The sequence below is a fragment of the Lagenorhynchus albirostris genome, chromosome 3, assembly GCF_949774975.1.
Source record: "Lagenorhynchus albirostris chromosome 3, mLagAlb1.1, whole genome shotgun sequence".
In the NCBI taxonomy this organism is placed as follows: Eukaryota; Metazoa; Chordata; class Mammalia; order Artiodactyla; family Delphinidae; genus Lagenorhynchus; species Lagenorhynchus albirostris.
The window spans coordinates 132,994,805-133,004,149 of record NC_083097.1 but is presented as its reverse complement, the minus strand read 5'-3'; the positions used below and the strand labels follow the sequence as shown (position 1 = coordinate 133,004,149).

General features: G+C 42.0%; 1 pseudogene; it reads left to right on the top strand.

Annotated features, from left to right (window-relative positions):
* Positions 1–2,438: 2,438 nt before the first annotated feature.
* LOC132518418 (RNA-binding motif protein, X-linked 2-like) lies at positions 2,439–3,446 on the top strand (annotated as a pseudogene).
* Positions 3,447–9,345: the final 5,899 nt, after the last annotated feature.

Below are 9,345 nucleotides of genomic sequence, written 5' to 3'. Positions count from 1 at the left end.
TTCTTGGGCTTTCAAACTTGGACTGGGACTTACACCATTGTCCTCCCTCAGCCACCTCCCTTAGTGGGTTCAGCATTGTGTTAATCAAGAATACAAGTCTGGGACTTCCCTGGTGGTGCAGTGGTTAAGAATCTGCCTGCCAATGCAGCGGATACAGGTTCGAGCCCTGGTCCTGGAAGATTCCACATGCCACAGAGCAACTAAGCCTGTGTGCCACAACTACTGAGCCTGTGCTCTAGAACCTGTGAGCCACAACTACTGAGCCCATGCACCACAACTACTGAAGCCCATGTGCCTAGTGCCCGTGCTCTGCAACAAGAGAAACCACTGCAATGAGAAGCCAGCGAACCGCAATGAAGAGCAGCCCCCACTTGCCACAACTAGAGAAAGCCCATGTGCAGCAAAGAAGACCCAATGCAGCCAAGAATAAATAAATAAATTAAAAATAAATAAATAAAACAAAATAAAAATTAAAAGGTAGATATGGGGGGAAAAAAAAAAGAATACAAGTCTGAGATCCTGGAATGACCTCTGAAACAAAAGTACCCAAATTGAAGGAGACAAAAATTCTTCATGGAAACTAAGAGTCAGCAATAATTCTAGTCATTATTATTGACATTAGGAATAACTTCTGACAGTTACCATCAATCAACTAAAATAATTCATTGGGAAAAGAATAATCTTTTCAACAAATGGTGCTGGGACAACTGGATATTCACAAGCAAAGAATGCAATTCACACCATATACAAAAATTAACTCAAAATGGATCAAGGACCTGAATCTAAGAACTAAAACTACAAAACTCTTAGAAGAAAATATAGAGGTAGATCTCTGTGACCTTGGAATATGCAGTATTTAGGTACGGCACCAAAAGGACAAGTAACCAAAGAAAAAAAAAATTAATAAATTGGACTTGATCAAAATTTTAAAACGTTGTGCTTCAGAGGACATTATCAAGAAAGTGAGGGACTTCTCTGGTGGTCCAGTGGGTAAGACTCTGAGCTCCCAATGCAGGGCGCCCAGGTTCAATCCCTGGTCAGGGGACTAGATCTCACATGCACACCACAAATGAAGAGTTTGCATGCCGCAGCTAAGAATCTGCATGCCAAAACTAATTAGTCTGCATGCCAAAACTAAGAAGTCCGCATGACACAACTAAAAGACCCTGCATGCCACAACTAAGGATCCCACATGCCTCAGCAAAGATCTGGCATGCCTCAATGAAGATCCCACGTGACACAACTAAGACTCAGTGCAGCCTAAATAAATAAATAAATATGGACTTCCCTGGTGGCGCAGTGGTTAAGAATCCGCCTGCCAATGCAGGAGGCATGGGTTTGATCCCTGGTCCGGGAAGATCCCATATGCCACAGAGCAACTAAGCCCATGTGCCACAACTACTGAGCCTGTGCTCTAGAGACCATGAGCCACAACTATGGAAGCCCACACACCCTAGAGCCCCTGCGCTGCAACTACTGAGCCCACACACCACAACTACTGAAGCCCGCGTGCTCTAGGGCCCGTGAGCCACAACTACTGAGCCTGCATACTTCAACTACTGAAGACCGTGGGCCTAGGGCCCATGCACCGCAACCAAGAGCAGCCCCTGCTTGCCGCAACTAGAGATAGCCTGCGTGCAGCAATGAAGACCCAACGCAGCCAAAAATAAATAAAGTTAAAAAAAAAGGACTCAATTGACTGGTCTTAAATCATTATTATAAATAAATAAATAATTTTAAAAAAATTTTTATTTATTTTTGGTTGCATTGGGTCTTCATTGCTAAGCGCAGACTTTCTCTAGTTGTGTCGTGCGGGGGCTACTCTTTTGTTGTGGTGCACAGGCTTCTCATTGCAGTGGCTTCTCTTATTGTGGAGCATGAGCTCTAGGTGCGCGGGCTTCAGTATTTGTGGCACACGGGCTCCGTAGTTGTGGCTCGCTCACTCTAGAGCACAGGCTCAGTAGTGGCACACGGGCTTAGTTGCTCTGTGGCATGTGGGATCTTCCCGACTAGGGCTCGAACCCATGTCCCCTGTATTGGCAGGCAGATTCTTTTTTTTTTGCGGTACACAGGCCTCTCACTGTTGTGGCCTCTCCCATTGCGGAGCACAGGCTCCGGACGCGCAGGCTCAGCGGCCATGGCTCACGGGCCCAGCCGCTCCGCGGCATGTGGGATCTTCCCGGACCCGGGCATGAACCGTGTCCCCTGCATCGGCAGGCAGACTCTCAACCACTGCGCCACCAGGGAAGCCCGGCAGGCATATTCTTACGCACTGCGTCACCAGGGAAGTCCCTAAATATATTTTTTTTAAGTGACAAAGACAACGTACAAAATGCGAGAAAGAGATGCGCGCACAGCACCTGGGCTGCGCATGCATCAGACGGCTTCTCCCGGAAGTCGCTTCCTAGGTTCTGAGCGTGAAGTCGGTTCCCAGCTTCTGAGTGTGAACACGCAGAGATGAACCCTTTAACTAAAGTTAAGCTGATCAACGCGCTGAATGAGCATGAGGTCCAGCTGGGGGTAGCGGAGAAGGTGTTTTGGCACTCCGAGTACAAGGACAGCGCCTGGATCTTCTTGGGAGGGCTTCCTTATGAGCTGACTGAAGGGGACATCATCTGTGTGTTCTCACAATATGGCGAAATTGTTAACATTGTTTTGGTACGGGACAAGAAGACTGGGAAATCCAAAGGATTCTGTTTCCTCTGCTATGAAGACCAGAGGAGCACAATTCTGGCTGTTGACAATTTTAATGGGATCAAGATCAAAGGAAGAACTATCCGAGTGGATCATGTGTCTAACTATCGGGCTCCTAAGGACTCAGAAGAAATGGATGATGTGACCAAAGAGCTGCAGGAGAGGGGGCTGCGGGGCTCACACTCCCTCACTGAGTTCATCTGAGGGCTCTGAAGATGGCAAACCCACCAGAAAACGCAAAAAAGAAAGGAAAAAAGAGAAGACTGACCAGGAGGTACAGGCAGAGCAGCCAGCCTCCTCTTCATCACCCAGAAGCAAGATGATAAAGGAAAAGGATGACCCTGGCTCTAAAAAGCACAGTGGCAAGAAATCAGAGAGGGGTCAGAAGTCAGAGTCCAGGGAGGTGTGGAAGCCCCAGCCCAGCTCCCCCGAGATCAGGACGACCCGCCGTGGTGGAACAGAGGACCGAGAGAGGGAGCCGAGGAAGGAGAAGCCCAAGCACGAACACAAGGCATCAAGCAGGAGGGAGGAGAGAGAAGACAAGAACAGAGATAGAGACAGAGGTCGAAGCTCAGACGCACATTGCAGCCGGCACAGTGGGCGCTCTGAGGGGCGTAGTCACAGAAGTAGAAGTAGGAATCAAGATAAATCCCACAGGCATAAAAGGGCCCGGCACTCCCGGGACCGGGAGTCCTCTAATCCTAGTGACCACAGGCATCTCTGAAGCCACAGCCTGTTCAGCTGCATGGTAGAATTGGAAATGAACTGTGTTTTTTGTTTGTTTGTTTGTTTTTTCTGTACGCGGCCCTCTCACTGTTGTGGCCTCTCCTGTTGCGGAGCAAAGGCTCCGGACGCGCAGGCTCAGCGGGGATGGCTCAGCCGCTTCGCGGCATGTGGGATCTTCCCGGACCGGGGGACGAACCAGCGTCCCATGCATCGGCAGGCGGACTCTCAATCACTGAGCCACCAGGGAAGCCCCTGAACTGTGTTTTTAAAACGCAGTGAAATTCAGTTATGCTTTTACTATTTCTATATGTAAAATATCTGAGGATGAGTTCTTTTATTTTTTTTTTAATTTTTTTTACATCTTTATTGGAGTATAATTGCTTTACAATGGTGTGTTAGTTTCTGCTTTATAAAAAAGTGAATCAGTTATATATATACATATGTTCCCATATCTCTTCCCTCTTGCGTCTCCCTCCCTCCCACCCTCCCTATCCCACTCCTCCAGGCGGTCACAAAGCACCGAGCTGATCTCCCTGGGCTATGCGGCTGCTTCCCACTAGCTATCTACCTTACGTTTGGTAGTGTAAATAGGTCCACGCCTCTCTCTCGCTTTGTCACAGCTTACACTTCCCCCTCCCCATATCCTCAAGTCCATTCTCTAGTAGGTCTGTGGCCTTATTCCTGACTTACCCCTATGTTCTTCATGACATTTTTTTTCTTAAAATCCATATATATGTGTTAGCATACGGTATTTGTCTTTCTCTTTCTGACTTACTTCACGCTGTATGACAGACTCTAGGTCTATCCACCTCATTACAAATAGCTCAATTTCGTTTCTTTTTACAGCTGAGTAATATTCCATTGTATATATGTGCCACATCTTCTTTATCCATTCATCCGATGATGGATACTTAGGTTGTTTCCATCTCCACGCTATTGTAAATAGAGCTGCAATGAACATTTTGGTACATGACTCTTTCTGAATTACGGTTTTATCATGGTACATGCCCAGTAGTGGGATTGCTAGGTCATATGGTAGTCCTATTTGTAGTTTTTTAAGGAAACTCCATACTGTTCTCCACAGTGGCTGTATCAATTTACATTCCCACCAACAGTGCAAGAGGGTTCCCTTTTCTCCACACCCTCTCCAGCATTTATTGTTTCTAGATTTTTTGATGATGGCCATTCTGATTGGTGTGAGATGATATCTCATTGTAGTTTTGATTTGCATTTCTCTAATGATTAATCATGTTGAGCATTCTTTCATGTGTTTGTTGACATTCTGTATATCTTCTTTGGAGAGATTTCTATTTAGGTCTTCTGCCCATTTTTGGATTGGGTTGTTTGTGTTTTTGTTATTGAGCTGCATGAGCTGCTTATAAATTTTGGAGATTAATCCTTTGTCGGTTGCTTCATTTGCAAATATTTTCTCCCATTCTGAGGGTTGTCTTTTGGTCTTGTTTATGGTTTCCTTTGCTGTGCAAAAGCTTTGAAGTTTCATTCGGTCCCATTTGTTTATTTTTGTTTTTATTCCCATTTCTCCAGGAGGTGGGTAAAAAAGGATCTTGCTGGATTTATGTCATAGAGTGTTTTGCCTAAGAGTTTGATGGTTTCTTGCCTTATATTTAGGTCTTTAATCCATTTTGAGCTTATTTTTGTGTATGGTGTTAGGGAGTGATCTAATCTCATACTTTTACATGTACCTGTCCAGTTTTCCCAGCACCACTTATTGAAGAGGCTGTCCTTTCTCCACTGTACATTCCTGCCTCCTTTATCTAAGATAAGGTGACCATATGTGCGTGGGTTTATCTCTGGGCTTTCTATCCTGTTCCATTGATCTATCTTTCTGTTTTTGTGCCAGTACCACACTGTCTTGATTACTGTAGGTTTGTAGTATAGTCTGAAGTCAGGGAGCCTGATTCCTCTAGCTCCATGTTTCTTTCTCAAGATTGCTTTGGCTATTCGGGGTCTTTTGTGTTTCCATACAAATTGTGAATTTTTTTGTTCTACTTCTGTGAAAAATGCCAGTGGTAGTTTGATAGGGATTACATTGAATCTGTAGATTGCTTTGGGTAATAGAGTCATTTTCACAATATTGATTCTTCCAATCAAGAACATGGTATATCTCTCCATCTATTTGTATCATCTTTAATTTCTCTCATCAGTGTCTTATAATTTTCTGCATACAGGTCTTTTGTCTCCGTAGGTAGGTTTATTCCTAGATATTTTATTCTTTTTGTTGCAATGGTAAATGGGAGTGTTTCCTTCATTTCACTTTCAGATTTTTCATCATTAGTGTATAGGAATGACAGAGATTTCTGTGCATTAATTTTGTATCCTGCTACTTTACTAAATTCATTGATTAGCTCTAGTAGTTTTCTGGTAGCATCTTTAGGATTCTCTATGTATAGTATCATGTCATCTGCAAAAAGTGACAGCTTAACTTCTTCTTTTCCGATTTGGATTCCTTTTATTTCCTTTTCTTCTCTGACTGCTGTGGCTAAAACTGCCAAAACTATGTTGAATAAGAGTGGTGAGAGTGGGCAACCTTTTCTTGTTGCTGATCTTAGTGGAAATGCTTTCATTTTTTCACCATTGAGGACGATGTTGGCTGTAGGTTTGTCATATATGGCCTTTATTATGTTGAGGAAAGTTCCCTCTATGCCTACTTTCTGGAGGGTTTTTATCATAAATGGGTGTTGAATTTTGTTGAAAGCTTTCTCTGCATCTATTGAGATGATCATATGGTTTTCCTCCTGCAATTTGTTAATAAGGTTTATCACATTGATTGTTTTGCATATATTAAAGAATCCTTGCATTCCTGGAATAAACCCCACTTGATCATGGTGTATGATACTTTTAATGTGCTGTTGGATTCTGTTTGCTAGTATTTGGTTGAGGATTTTTGCATCTATGTTCATCAGTGATATTGGCCTGTAGTTTTCTTTCTTTGTGACATACTTGTCTGGTTTTGGTATCAAGGTGATGTTGGCCTCGTAGAATGAGTATGGAAGTGTTCCTCCCTCTGCTATATTTTGGAAGAGTTTGAGAAGGATAGGTGTGAGCTCTTCTCTAAATGTTTGATAGAATTTGCCTGTGAAGCCATCTGGCCCTGGGCTTTTGTTTGTTGGAAGATTTTTAATCACAGTTTCAATTTCAGTGCTTGTGATTGGTCTGTTCATATTTTCTATTTCTTCCTGATTCAGTCTTGGCAGGTTGTGCATTTCTAAGAATTTGTCCATTTCTTCCAGGTTGTCCATTTTTTTGGCATAGAGTTGCTTGCAGTAATCTCTCATGAGCTTTTGTATTTCTGCAGTGTCAGTTGTTACTTCTCCTTTTACATTTCTAATTCTATTGATTTGAGTCTTCTCCCTTTTTTTGTTGATGAGTCTGGCTAATGGTTTATCAATTTTGTTTATCTTCTCAAAGAACCAGCTTTTAGTTTTATTGATCTTTGCTATCGTTTCCTTCATTTCTTTTTCATTTATTTCTGATCTGATTTTTATGATTTCTTTCCTTCTGCTAACTTTGGGGGTTTTTTGTTCTTCTTTCTCTAATTGCTTTAGGTGCAATGTTAGGTTGTTTATTCGAGATGTTTCCTGTTTCTTAAGGTAGGATTTTATTGCTGTAAACTTCCCTCTTAGAACTGCTTTTGCTGCATCCCATAGATTTTGGGTCGTCGTGTCTCCATTGTCATTTGTTTCTAGGTATTTTTTTATTTCCTCTTTGATTTCTTCAGTGATCACTTCGTTATTAAGTAGTGTTTTGTTTAGCCTCCATGTGTTTGTATTTTTTACAGATCTTTTCCTGTAATTGATATTTTGTCTCATAGCATTGTGGTCGGAAAAGATACTTGAAACAATTTCAATTTTCTTAAATTTACAAGGCTTGACTTGTGACCCAAGATATGATCTATCCTGGAGAATGTTCCATGAGCACTTGAGAAGAATGTGTATTCTGTTGTTTTTGGATGGAATGTCCTATAAATATCATTTAAGTCCATCTTGTTTAATGTATCATTTAAAGCTGTGTTTCCTTATTTATTTTCATTTTGGATGATCTGTCCATTGGTGAAAATGGGCTGTTAACGTCCCCTACTATGAATGTGTTACTGTCGATTTCCCCTTTTATGGCTGTTAGTATTTGCCTTATGTATTGAGGTGCTCTTATGTTGGGTGCATAAAAATTTACAATGTTATATCTTCTTCTTGGATTGATCCCTTGATCATTATGTAGTGTCCTTCTTTGTCTCTTCTAATAGTCTTTATTTTAAAGTCTATTTTGTCTGATATGAGAATTGCTACTCCAGCTTTCTTTTGTTTTCCATTTGCATGAAATATCTTTTTCCCTCCCCTTACTTTCAGTCTGTATGTGCCTCTAGGTCTGAAGTGGGTCTCTTGTAGACAGCAAATATATGGGTCTTGTATTTGTATCCATTCAGCTAATCTGTGTCTTTTGGTGGGAGCATTTAGTCCATTTACATTTAAAGTAATTATCAATATGTACGTTCCTATTCCCATTTTCTTAATTGTTTTGGGTTCATTATTGTAGGTGTTTTCCTTCTCTTGTTTTTCTTGCCTAGAGAAGTTCCTTTAGCATTTGTTGTAAAGCTGGTTTGGTGGTGCTGAACTCTCTCAGCTTTTGCTTGTCTGTAAAGATTTTAATTTCTCCATCAAATCTGAATGAGATCCTTGCTTGGTAGAGTAATCTTGGTTGTAGATTTTTCTCCTTCATCACTTTAAATATGTCCTGCCAGTCCCTTCTGGCTTGCAGAGTTTCTGCTGAAAGATCAGCTGTTAACCTTATGGGGATTCCCTTGGGTGTTATTTGTTGTTTTTCCCTTGCTGCTTTTAATATGTTTTCTTTTTATTTAATTTTTGACAGTTTGATTAATACGTGTCTTGGCATATTTCTCCTTGGATTTATCCTGTATGGGACTCTCTGTGCTTCCTGGACTTGATTAACTATTTCCTTTCCCATATTAGGGAAGTTTTCAACTATAATCTCTTCAAATATCTTCCCTTTCTTTTTCTCTTCTTCTTCTGGAACCCCTATAATTCGAATGTTGGTGCGTTTAATGTTGTCCCAGAGGTCTCTGAGACTGTCCTCAGTACTTTTCATTCTTTTTTCTTTATTCTGCTCTGCAGTACTTATTTCCACTATTTTATCTTCCAGGTCACTTATCCGTTCTTCTGCCTCATTTATTCTCCTATTGATGCCATCTAGAGTATTTTTAATTTCATTTATTGTGTTGTTCATCATTGTTTGTTTCATCTTTAGTTCTTCTAGGTCCTTGTTAAATGTTTCTTGTATTTTCTCTATTCTATTTCCAAGGTTTTGGATCATCTTTACTGTCATTATTCTGAATTCTTTTTCAGGTAGACTGCCTATTTCCTCTTCATTTGTTAGGTCTGGTGGGTTTTTATCTTGCTCCTTCATCTGCTGTGTTCTTCTGTCTTCTCATTTTGCTTATCTTACTGTGTTTGGGGTCTCCTTTTTGCAGGCTGCAGGCTCGTAGTTCCCATGGTTTTTGGTGTCTGTCCCCAGTGGCTAAGGTTGGTTCAGTGGGTTGTGTTGGCTTCCTGGTGGAGAGGACTAGTGCCTCTGTTCTGGTGGATGAGGCTGGATCTTGTCTTTCTGGTGGGCAGGTCCAGGTTTGGTGGAGTGTTTTGGGGTGTCTGTAGACTTATTATGATTTTAGGCAGTCTCTCCGCTAATGGGTGGGGTTGTGTTCCTGTCTTGCTAGTTGTTTGGCATAGGGTGTCCAGCACTGTAGCTTGCTGGTCGTTGAGTGAAGCTGGGTGCTGGTGTTGAGATGGAGATCTCTGGGAGATTTTCTCCATTTGATATTATGTGGAGCTGGGAGGTCTCTTGTGGACCAGTGTCCTGAAGTTGGCTCTCCCACCTCAGAGGCACAGCACTGAC